General features: G+C 37.3%; 1 long non-coding RNA gene across 1 annotated transcript in view; it reads left to right on the forward strand.

The window, feature by feature from the left end:
- Nucleotides 1–486: 486 nt before the first annotated feature.
- Nucleotides 487–13,240, forward strand: part of LOC140619985 (uncharacterized) — a 69,167-nt gene continuing 56,413 nt past the window's right edge. The window contains exons 1-2 of the long non-coding RNA XR_012019743.1: nt 487–552; nt 1,534–1,624. This is a non-coding gene — a long non-coding RNA (uncharacterized lncRNA). The remainder of the gene's footprint in view (nt 553–1,533; nt 1,625–13,240) is intronic.

Genomic DNA, 13,240 nt, shown 5'->3' on the forward strand with positions numbered 1-13,240 from the left:
AAACAATCTTTAAATACATAGTCATGTAGTACATAAAACTATTTTTGAATGATAGAAAATGTCCATATAGTATCTGATGTTTTACAAGTCATAGAAAGCCCTCCCAGGGGTTATGCCATCTGCCTATGTGTGTCATGGTTCCATGGTCAAAGAGGTGATGAAGCAAAGGGCTTATTATAAAGTAACAATTTTGAACTTCATCTGAGCCTTGTGCTCCTGAGAGCAGTGACAGCTGAGAAACCTCCCCATCCTTTTGTAATTCTTTGTTTGAGAAGGGACAAAATGGCTAAACAACTAACCAGGTAACTGCAAAAGACCACCATGTCTCTGAGTTAAGACTCCTCTCTACTCTTCCTCAAAGACTCTCATGTTTTATAAAACTCCAAGTTTTGTCCATCTTTGAGATCTTTATCAGAATGAATGTTGTCTCTGTTGCAATGGCCTGAATAAAACTATTTCCTTAACTGTCTGGAGCATTTTGTCTTTCAGGGTTTGGTGCCACAACTCAGATATTATTTGTCCCTGCCTCAGGATCCTGTTTACCCCTACCAGGTAATGAGACCCCCTCAGAGCCATTGTGCTTCAGTCCTGTGTGGTGATCCAGAGAGCCAAAAGTGAGCTCGGTTCCTAATCCTGTGTTCTGGACTCTTGTCCATTCATACCATGATGAAGATTTGATTCAATACCTTTTGAGTACTTGTTTCATATCTGGTGCTAGATTCTTCTGCTTTCATGGTCTGATCATTTTGTGATTTCTGTAAATATATCAGTGGTTTATAGGGATCTTGTTTTCTTGGTTGAAAGACAGCGAATGTGGTGTGTTCATCTTTTCTGTTTATCTTTTTCCCTGTCTTGAGTTAAAATCAACTAGGAATTTATACCCACTACGAATAAAACCCTATTTAGACCAGTGATATTTTGTTTCTGTGTTTATGCTTGACTCAGGACTGAATTTTTTAAAATAAAGTTATAAGCTCTCTATTTGTGTCTGTCTGTTTATATATCTGTAATTCGAAAAGGTCCTTATATCTCACTGTGTAAGTATACAGCATTTTCCTATCCTTCATGGTATTAATAACTTAGATTATAAAATCTCTTAAAGGAGCCCTACTCTGATTGACTTAGTGATAAAAAGCACTTATGTAAGCTGAATATTCCCAAAATATCTGGATTTAAGGAAATTAAACCTCAAATATTTTCAATGTTAAAAAAGAGGTATCGTTATAGAATTGAGCCCACAAATGTTTCAAGAATTCATGTGCACATAATTTAGGTAAATCCTTGGCAAACAAGACTCATTATTTTGATTTAATTAAAAGCAGCTACATATTTTCTATTAGATCAAGGTTAAGTATAATATACATGTAGACCTTTTTTCTATTTAGTATATTTTTCCTAAACATTTGCAGGTTTGCTGATTGAAAAAGATACTACTTCTACTAAATGTTGAGATTATAAAAAATGTTTATTTTAACATTTAACCAATATTTAACCAAAACTGAATCATAATTTTGACAAATTTTATTTCAACAGTTTTGTAGACACTCTTGCAAAGAAACAATGGATATCCACCCAAAATGTGGTTCAGACTGGAAACTGATCATGCCACAGGAAGACCAAGAAGGTAGGAATATTACTCACATTAGGAGGCTTTCTGGAGAGAGCAGGGCAGGCCTCCCAAACAGGTTCAAAGTGGCTTGAAAGAGAACAAGGAGACTGGCATGGGTCTTTCATGGTGGCTAGGGGAGGGGCTGGAGTGAAATTCCTGCATGTAGGCAGGGGCTTGGCATGGTTTAAACTTCCCACCAGTAGCAAAGAAGGAAGCACGTGGTCTTTCCTATCAACTTGTCCACAGCAGCCAAACATCAACTTAGGCAGACTCCTAATTACAAACAGCATCAGTGTTCTGTAATATGTCAACTTGAAGATAATTTCTAAGATTTTTAGGTGACTTAAGACCTTGTATTGATATTAAATTGAGTTAACAGGGGATCCCTGGGTGGTTCAGTGGTTTAGCACCGCATTCAGCCCAGGACATGATCCTGGAGACCCGGGATCAAGTCCCACGTCAGGCTCCCTGCATGGAGCCTGCTTCTCCCTCTGCCTCTCTCTCTCTCTGTCTGTCTTTAATAAATAAATAAATAAATAAATAAATAAATAAATAAATAAATAAAGTTAACATTTACTAGATGCCTAGATCATTTCTAGGTGAAACAGAATACTGAAACATTAGTTACTAAGCATAATTGTGGTTATATTTTTGCCTCTTATTTGTTTGGTACAGAGAGAGTATGTATTTGGGTCTGCTAAAGAACACGTTCATTTTTGCCACTTTGAGAAGTTGCACTGTGAGAGATGTGTTTGTGTTAAGGAGATGAGAGTAGTTTTGCTCTAAGGTAATATGACTTGTTGCTTCAGAATAAGAAGAGAAAAATGTAGGACAAAACCCAAATGAATACAAAAAGTTGTGGAGGGTATGCTAAAAGGGATTTTTTTATCTTTTTGTAATGGTCAAAGTTGACTAACATTTGATGGGCATATTAATTTCCTTTTGCTGCTATAACAAATTACCACAACTTAAGTAGCTTAAAACAGTACAAAAGTCCAAAATGGGTTTCACTGGGCTAAAATCAAGATAGCAGTGCTGCACTCCTTGTGGAGGTTCTAGGAGACCATCGATTTTTTTTTCCTTTTACCCTTGTAGAGGCTGCCTGGAATCCTTGATTCATGGCCTCTCTCCATCTTCAAAGCCAGTAATAACCAGTTAGTCTTTCTCACATTACATCATTCTGACATTGACACCTCTGCCTTTCTTTCACATTTAAACAACCATTGTGATTACATTGAGTCCACCAGGTAATCCAGGATAATTCTGTTATTTTAAGGTCAGATGATCGGTAACCTTAATTCCCTCTGCAATGGAATTAATTCCCTCTTGTCCTGTAACATAATACATTCACAGGTTTCAGGAATTAGGAAGTGGACATCTTGGAGGGGCCATTTTCCTGCCTACCACAATGAATTTATTTATAAGATTTTCAAAAAATTTTATAACAGAGGCACCTGGGTGGCTCAATCAGTTAAGCATATGACTTATGATTTCGGCTCAGGTCATGACCTCAGGATCCTTAGTTGGAGCCCAATGTTGGGCTCCATGCTCAGTGGGGAATCTACTTGAGATTCTCTACCCCCTCCTCCCACCCAGTGTGTGTGCACTCTCTCACTCTCTCTCAAATAATAAATACATAAATCTTAAAAAAAAATTTCCTAACAAACGTTATACTAGTATAAAGACAGACTTTTTGTCTTCTCAGTTAATATGGAAAATTTTTCTTAGATTATTGGCCTGCTTTAAAAAGTGGTTGTAAAAGGTCTTTCTTATCTTCCGTATAATCTGTCTAGATCACTGCCCAGATCCCTATTAGGACTGACTCTAGGTTGTCTGGGAACTGGCCCTTTCCCTCAGAATATGAAGAAGCCCTGTGAGTTGAAGCCCAAAGACTTGATATAAATCTCAAAGCGTTCATCACCACAGCAATCCATGCATGGGCCAGAGTTTCTTCTGGATGTTAAGGGAGAGTCCTGTCTGGACTACTAAATTCTCTCCCTCTTTTTTGAGACATTCATTAATGAGCATTCTCCCTAGAGCAATAGCCTAATAGAACATTTCCTTAATTGTCTAGTACATTTTATCTCTCACAAAAGCAAAACACCATCCTTAAATTACCTATTTTCCAAGCTGACTTTTGCTTCACTTGGAACCTCTCCTCTTAAATATATTCATCAGTTGTTCAGAGCATGGGGTCTGGAGCAAGTTGCAGATTTTGGCTCTGTCATTCATTCTGTGTGACCATGGGCAAAGGACTTGATCTTCCTATGCCTCAATGTACCTATCTGTAAGTGGGAATGATGATGATGATAATGGTAATGATGATGGTAGTGATAATGATGGGATGATGATGATGATGATGATGATGATGATGATGATGATGGAACTTACCTCACAAGGTTGTTATGAAAATAGCTCAGAACAAGTGCCTGGTTCAGATTGCTATACACATACCTGCTATTATTATTTGAGGACATCTAAGGCTCACCAAGTCCTAATATTCTGAGAGTTTATGTCCTATTCCATTCTTCTAAACAGAAATTTCATGCTCATCTTTAACCCCAGGGCTTGCAGAGCATATACATTGTAGGAAAACAATAAATATTGAGTAAATTTATGGAATATGAGTGACTGGATGAATTTTTGGAGGTAGGAAGGAACTATAGGTGAGAAAGATATTATTATAGCAAAAGATGCTAGTTTTCATCAATTGTAATATTTATTTACAGTTAAATGGCAATTTGAATTCTAAACTCTCTCTCACAGATGTGTCATTGATGCTCAGAAATCAAATTAAATACATTTTGTTAAGGAAACATGTGCTATACAGCAGCTGATATGATCAAGACCACTGTACTCCATGTTCTGAGGTCAAGACATGTGAGGTGGTGTGACCTAACTTCAATTAATGACAGCTGTCTCTGGAAACCTGGTTTCTTTCCTTAGGGAAACAGTATAAATTAAAGTCTAGCCAGACTGCAATGCATCACTGCTCAACTAAGTAGAGAAACTTGAATTCACACTTTGATTTGTCAGGAAGACAGAAATGCTTTCAACAAATAATCAGCCCCATCATTCTTCACACCAAATGGAAATATGCAGACTTATCCAGGCACCTAATGTAGGAAATCTTTTTAAACTTTAAAACAGACAGTAGACTGTGTGTCATTTTTTAAAATTAAGCTGTAATGTGATATTCAGTTTATATTCTGAAACAAATCAATATTCCAGGCAATCAGCCATAACTCTTGCTATATACTGCCCTCCAGTGGATTGCTGTCAGACATAACCTCTTAACATTATTTAAAATAACTAAAGCTTTCTTTTCAATGGGATGTTAGCTCTTTGACATAAACTTTAAAAATGCATTTGAAAATACTAAACAATAATTCTCAGGACTATTTTTTAGTTACCTTGTTTTTAAATGATCTGGGGTCAAGGTAAAGTACCTATTTATTTCTCCTAAAGCTTGGCTCTCCCTCAAGAGTTTGCCATAGTGTTGGTTTATTTCTGTTTTGACCCATGTCTTTAGTGAGCCCTGATCTTACTACTACTTCTAAATCCACTACTTCTAAAAAGAGGGATGACTTTACACTTGTCAGAAGAAGCTCACATAGCTCCTTTAAACACTGCCTTGACAGTACTGAGCAAGCAACCATTTCTTCGTATTTTACAAACAAAAGTCACAAATCAATGATAAAGTTGAGAGTAAAATTGAGATGCTCCCATTTCTGGTGACCCCTGGGTGTGTGAAGGTCTGTTAACAGGAAGTGACTTCCAGCACACTGATTTGACTCATTCCATCAGAATTTGGTTTGATAAAATGTTACCTGTTTTCTTCATGGCTATCCTATTTCTCACCACCTCTGTTGTAGTAACATTTTCTGTTGTTTTAAAAATAATACCTCACAGTAGGGCTATTCCTCATAATGTAATTTTCTTCCTCATTTTCTTTTGTAAACATTATGCAGCAAACACTCTGCAAAACTGGAATTTAATGTATGAGATTTTCTCAGGGCAGGAAATTATGACGAATACTAACTAAATAACAGGGCTCTCACAGGTAACTAATTATATGGAAAAGAAAATGACCACAAGGACATTTCTGGAAGAAAATTATTGGTTTTTTTCCCTTTAAAGTAAGCATGACTAAAGCTAAGCTCAATTTAGTCCTCTAAATATACACATAAAATATGAAATCATTCAGCAGAAACTAGCCTCCTTCTAGCTGGTAAAAGACTTCTTTAGAAGTGAGATTCTAAAATATTGTTCTAGTAGTAATTTACCACTAGATTGATGAACATTGAAAATATGTTTGCAGAGTAATGAAATTTTGAGATAACAGCACTTCAAGTCATGCTATTTGAGTTTATTTTGAATGCATTTCTATATTCTATTTGCTTATCAAAATATTCCAATACTCACAAAAATGAACATAGGTAATTTTGCTTAGCCTGTAATAATAACCTGAATTACATTTTAAATATTCTACAACATATCTTTGAGATAAATCTCTTTACAGAATGTGTTAACAACAACAACAAAAAAGGTTAAGAGATCAAGAGGAGTGCTTGAAATTGATTAAATTTGACTCTAGTGTAATTTGATATATTCAACATGTATTTTCTTATTCATTCTCTTGCTCAAAAAATTTTCATTGAGGGACACCTGGGTTGCTCTGTGGTGAGCATCTGCCTTCAGCTCAGGGTGTGATCCCCAGTCTGTGAGGAGCATGCTTCTCCCTCTGTCTATGTCTCTGCCTTTCTCTGTGTGTCTCTCATGAATAAATAAAAAAAATCTTTAAAAAAAATTCATTGACCATCTACTATATTCCAGAATGTAAAATAGGGAATGTTCAAACATGATCAGGAAGGTCCTCCTCTCTCTCCCTCTCTCTCTATCTCTCTCTATCTCTGTCTCTCAAATAAATAAATAAAATCTTTAAAAAAAAAAAAAAAAAAAAAGAGGCTCAGTCAGTTAAGTATCTGTCTTTGTCTTTGGCTCAGGTCATGATCTCAGAGTTCCAGGATGGAGTCTTGTATCTGGTTCCCTGCTCAGTAGGAGTCTGCTTCTCCCTTTGCCCCTCACTCCATTCATGCTCTCTCTCTATATATATATTTTCTCTCTCTCTCTCTCTCGTTGTCTCTGTGTCTTTCAAATAAAGGTTGTCTGGGAACTGGCCCTTTCCCTCAGAATATGAAGAACCCCTGTGAGTTGAAGCCCAAAGACTTATATAAATCTCAAAGCGTTCATCACCACAGCAATCCATGCATGGGCCAGAGATGCATGTATTCAAATAAATAAATACATCTTAAAAAAAAAAAAAGGAAGGCCCTGCTGAGGAGGAATTCAACATTTAGTAGACAAGGCAGATGGGTAAATAGATAATTAAAATACAATATAGTTAAATATTATAATAGAAGCATATAGAGGTTATTATGGGACATTTCACAGAAGGGGCATTATTTGCATTTTAGAAAATAAGTGAGTTTATTTGTACACAGTCTGCAATGAGCCTACTCCAAATGCAAATGTAGCGAGGCACCAAAAAGGCTGGCTTGTATAAGAAACTACAAATAGTTCCATTTGGCCTGAGTAAGGGAAGCCCGGAAGGAAGGGGGTTTGCTGGGTAGGTGGGGGTCTTGCATGTTTCAAGAAGTGCTTTGGAAAGTTTATGGAAATAGTCGAAGAATTTTAAGTAGGATAATGATATGATCAGATTTAAATTTTAGAACGTGTACTCTGATGGAGGAAAAATGTGAGGGACATTTCATTAGCAGTAGACGAGCCCGTTAAGAGGATTGAAGGTATTCCAAATATGAGATGATGAGAAATGCAAAGCCAAAAAGACTGTAAATCTAATGAAATACATCTTAAGAAACTTACATTATTTTCCAGATTTATAAATTCTGTAAAATGAGTCTTTTATAAATCATATCAAATCATTTCTCAGTTGAAAATGTATAGAAGTAAAATTTCTAAATGGAAATATAACCACATATTATTAACATAAAAGGTGTTATTCATATTTTATTTATTCTTTCTCATACGATATTCTGTACACCAATTTCTTTTTTTTAAGATTTTTATATATTCATTCATGAGAGACACAGAGAGAGATAGAGACATAGGCAGAGGGAGAAGCAGTATTCCTGAGGGAAGCCTGATGAGAGACTTGATCCTAGCACCCTGGGATCACGACCTGAGCAACAGCAGATACTCAACCACTGAGCCACCCAGGCATCCCCACCTATTTGTTCCTTATTTGTCAAATATATGATCAGACCTGAATTTTGCCCTCTCAAATACATCCCATCCTTTTTTGGGTGATTTTAGTCATTTAAAAAGCATTATTCATGGATCAAAAGAAATCTCTGAATTAAAATCAGTGGGGGGAAAGAAGTGATAGGAAAAAGATGACAAGAGACAGTGATAGACACTTAGGATAAATCACTGGCTGATAAATCACAATGACTGAACACAATCTAGAACACAGTGCACTGATCCGTAATTAGAGAGAGCTAATCTAAGAATCATTTATAAAGGTACCTCAATCCTGGTCCAAAAATAAAATAAAAACGAGCCAAACTTCAATGCTTAAATGAAATCACACTGGGGGAAAAATAAGCCAAGCTCTATATATTCTTTATGACAGCTGAACTCAATTTTAGTAGGGAAAAATTAAACAAGAGTGCTTAATTTAGAAGAAAAAAAAGCAAACCTGGGTGTGTTGTCATGACTGAGGTGCACTTGGGCCTTCACTCCAGACTGGATGCAGAAGGCTCCTGATTCAGAACCCTCTAGGTGCCAAGTGCCACACAGCCACCTGCTGACTGCGCATCCTTGGACACATTATTTAGTCTGTGTGGGCCTAGTTTCTTCATCTTTAACAAGGTATCATGGCACTGTTGACATTTTTAGGCCAGATAATTTTTTATTGCAGAGGATAGTCTGGAACATGATCCCAAGCTGTTTACCCTGGAAATTCTGAGTGTGAGGTGTGAGGTGAAGCTCCTGCCTGCCTGCAGCCTTGTTTCCCTATGGGTGACTGCTTAGCCACACATCTCTACCTTATAGGTACGATGCACCCAAGCTAAATCTTTGAGAGGAGCAATATTTCCCATAGAATTAAAATCTACAAGAATGGCACCCTGACTAAAAACAAAAGGACTTCATATTACAAAGTCAACATTTAGGTTTTTAATCTTAAACATCTGCATTTTAGTCACTTCACAATTTTCCTTAAGAATTGTAGAGTGGAGGGATGCCAGGGTGACTCAGCAGTTGAGCATCTGCCTTTGGCTCAGGTTGTGATCCCGGGGTTCCAGAATCAAGTCCCCCAACAGGCTGGGAGCCTGCTTCTCCCTCTGCCTGTGTCTCTGCCTCTCTCTGTGTGTCTCTTATGAATAAATAAATAAAATATTTTTAAAAATTTCCCCCCAAAATGTCATCTTCTATCAGCAGTTAGTTCTCCAGCCATTGGTCCAAGTGTTGAGGACAAAAAATTACCCCTGAACCCACTTATAGAGAGTGAAACCATATAGGAAGCAGGAGAAGGTATTTAAATATCTTTAAAAAAATATTTTATTTATTTGTTGGTTTGTTTATTTCTTTGAGAGAGAGAGAGCACGAGCATGAGCAGCGTGGGGAGAAGGAGAAATAGACTCCTGCTGAGCTGGGAGCACGACATGGGGCTCCATTCCAGGACCCTGGGACCATGACTTGAGCCAAAAGCAGACATTTAACCAACTGAGCCACACAGGTGCCCCTTAAATATCTTTGGTGATTTCTGCCATTTCTCTAGGCAGAGCCACTTCAAATACTCCATGTGGTATGATCGACTACAGAAATAGAAAATTCTCAGGGAGGGATGCCTGGGTGGCTCAGCGGTTGAGCATTTGCCTTTGCCTCAGGGCGTGAACCTGGAGTCCCAGAATCGAGTCCCACGTCGGGCTCCCTGCATGGAGCCTGCTTCTCCCTCTGCCTGTGTCTCTGCCTCTCTCTGTATCTTTCATGAATAAAATATTTTTTTTTCTTAAAAAAAAAAGAAAATTCTCAGAGAGGTATGGCTATTCCTCTTTCTGCTCTCATCAAGAATAATAGTATTAACAACTATAATCCAGGGTCCACTCCAAACTTTTTGAAATATTTTAATAGTCTCGTAAGCAGGCTAAATGACCCTTGCCTAGTTACTTATCCTTATATCCACATGCCAATTTTGCCTCCAAAATAGAAATAGCTTCCAGTAAATCTAACCAGGTGGTACTTCTATATATGGGGAATTGCTGCCAACATGGTGTAAGTTTATGAGTACAAAGAAAAATCTTCTATCCCAAATACTTCTGGTACCCTTTTCTCAGGCATTTGGGTTTCATGTCTTTGAGATAAGAGTTCGCTTCATCTCCAAAGTGGGAGTAGTATTAGGTAATTAGCTCTTTACCAACAAGACCGAGAGATGAGATACACCTGGAGGAGCGGAAACCTGGAGGAATGGGCACTGCCACGGAAAGGAAGAAGGAAACCTAAAAAGGAATATGGGCAAATGTTGAAGACAAGCTTGTTCACTACACAATTTTTCTAAGGGCCATTCCATTCCAATTCCCATGATTTCCCTATTTTCTTCTTACTTATTAAAGTTAAAATTGTGAGATATAAAAAATCTTCTTGGATGAGCTACTAGGCCACTCAACCGAACTGAATCAGTGTTCTACTGATTAGGTTTACTGCTAACTCTAGAATTCATTGTTTGAAAGAAATAATTAGAACAATTTTATATAAAAAAACAAACAAACAAAAAAAAAAAGAACAATTTTATAGCCATCAGCAGCATTAAGGATTTCAGAGTTCTGCAAAAGCAAACATGCCACCTGGAATTGCCATAGAGCTTGAAATGTGTATAAGGCCCCAGTAACTTTCCAGAATGTCATGATTTATTATTATTTTTCTGCAACAGAATATATGAACACAAAAGCATTTTATAAGGACAATGACACTTTCTCTTAGCGTTTGGCTTGGAATCTATGTCACATTCTTGATTTAGAGATAAATCATAGTTCCTAAAATGTTCAGGTAACAGAATTCCAAGCTATTACCTTTGCAACCAAAATCTGGAATAATATTATCTCTAGGAGATAAAAGATCCTAAGACAATAAAATAGAGGATGCCAATATGAATGTGTGTTATTACTGTACATGTACCAGGTGCTTAGCCTATGTTATCCCATCTGTGGCAGAGACTTTAGTCATCCCCTATGGTCATGATATCTTTCTTACATACTATTAGTAATAAAGTTAAATATTTTTAAAGTTTTTATTTTCATTGCAGTTATTTAACATATAGTTATATTGGTTTCAGGTTTACAATATAATGATCTAACCATTCCATACATCACCTAGTACACATCATGACAATGTACTCCTTAATGACTCCCATCACCTATTTACATTCAGAGTAATTACTGATTGATATGTATTTAGTAGTGCCATTTTATTACTTGTTTTGTTGTTGTTGTTTCTGAATATTTTCTCTGATTCTTATCTTTCATGTTTTACTGATTTGATTTTCTTTAATGATATGTTTGGCTTTCTTTCTCTTCATTCTTTGCATATTCATTAGTGGCTTTTGATATATGATTATCATTAGATTTGCATATAATCTCTTCTGCATGCGGCAGTCTATAAAGTAAATGGTAAATGAAGTTTGAATTCATTCTTTTCTCCTCTTCTCCCCACATTTTAGGTATATGTTATTATATTATATTTTATTTTTTTAAATTAATTTATTTATTCATGAGAGACAGAGAGAGAAAGAGAAAGAGAGAGAGAGAGAGAGGCAGAGACAAGGTAGAGGGAGAAGCAGGCTCCATGCAGGGAGCCCGACCATGGGACTCGATCCCAGGTCTCCAGGATTACGCCCTGGGCTGAAGGCAGTGCTAAACTGCTGAGCCACCTGGGCTGCCCAGCTATTATATTTTAATACCCTTTTTTTGGTGAGTTTTTTAACTGATTTTTTTACAGAAATATTTATTTTTATTGCTTTTGTGTTTCCTACCTCTACATTGGTCTCTCCTTTCTACTCAACAAATCCCCTTTAATATTTCTTGCAGGGTTGGTTTAGTGGTCATGAACTCTTTAGTTTTTGTTTGTCTGGGAATTTCTTTATCTCTCCATCTATTCAGAATGGTAGCCTTGCTGGATAGAATGTTCTCAGCTGAAGATTTTTCCCATTCAGCATTTGGATATATCATATCATTCCATTCTGGCTTGCAAAGTTTCTTTTTTTAAAAAAATAAAGAAGATTTTATTTATTTGACAGAGAGAGAGAAAGAGAGACCACAAGCAGGAGGAGCAGGAGAGGGAGAAGCAGACTCCCCGCTGAACAGGGAAACTGATGTGGGGCTCAATCGCAGGACCTCAGGATCATGACCTGAGCCAAAAGCAGATGCTTAACTGACCGAGCCACCTAAGCACCCCTGGCTTACAAAGTTTCTGTTGAAAAGTCTCTTGCTAGTCTTATAAGTTTTCCCTTGTAAGTTACTGATTTTTGTCTTGTTACTTTTAAAATATTGTCTTTGTCACTGTGTTTTACCATTTTAATTACAATGTGTCTTGGTGTGGATCTGTTTTTGTTGATTTGATGGAAGTTCTTTGTGCCTCCTGGATCTGGATATCTGTTTCCCTCCCCCCCCCCCCATATTGGGGAAGTTTTCAGTTACATTTTCTTCAAATAAATTTCCTGTCCCTTTCTCTCTCTCTTCTTCTGGTACTCCTATAATATAAATACTACATTTGAAGAAACCACTGAGTTTTCTAAGTCTATTCTTGTTTTGTGTAATTCTTTTTCCTCTCTTTTGTTCAGTTTGACTACTTTCCATTATTCTGTCTTCCAAGTAACTCATTGCTCTCCTTCTTCCAACCTGCTGTTCATCCGATCAAGTGTGTTTCTCATTTTACTTCTCATTTTATTGAGCCTTTTATTATCTGCTATGTCATGTCTTATCTTTGTATTAAGGGTCTCACTCATGTCTTCTATTCTTTTCTCAAGTCCAGTGAGTAGCCTCATGATCCTTGCTTTAAATTCTCTATCAGATACGCTACTTATATCTCTGGCTGTGGCCTTTTCCTGCTCTTTCATTTAGGATACATTTCTCTCTCCTTGTTTTGTCTGCCTCTCTGTGTCTATTTCTGTGTGTGAAGAAAGCCAGCTATGTCTAGAAAAAGTCAGAAAGTCAGCTTCTGCTCTTGAAAGTAGTAACTCTATGAAGAAGAGCTCCTGCAATGCAGTGTCCCCTCTTCACCAGAACCTGGCACTTCAAGAGAGTACCCTATGTGTGATGCTTACTCCTTGCTATTGTATCTGAGTCACTTTTCCTTTCAGTGCAGTCGTCTTCCCTGACTCTCTGCCTGTTGTGAGCTGTGATTGTTCTCCGTGGTGTTAGTGAGACCCAGGTAGGCAAGTTCTGAGGGGGTGTTCCCTCTGGGGAACTTGGGAGCAGAGCAACAGTGTTACCAAATTTGTATTGGACCACTATTCCTATGCTGTATCACCCAAAGTACTGTGATAGCTGGAGACTGCATGCCAGGGTAGTCAGGGACATGAGGCTGGGTGTAGCACATGACAGTGGCTGGGCA

This window comes from Canis lupus, chromosome 28 (genome assembly GCF_048164855.1).
Source record: "Canis lupus baileyi chromosome 28, mCanLup2.hap1, whole genome shotgun sequence".
NCBI classification, from domain to species: domain Eukaryota; kingdom Metazoa; phylum Chordata; class Mammalia; order Carnivora; family Canidae; genus Canis; species Canis lupus.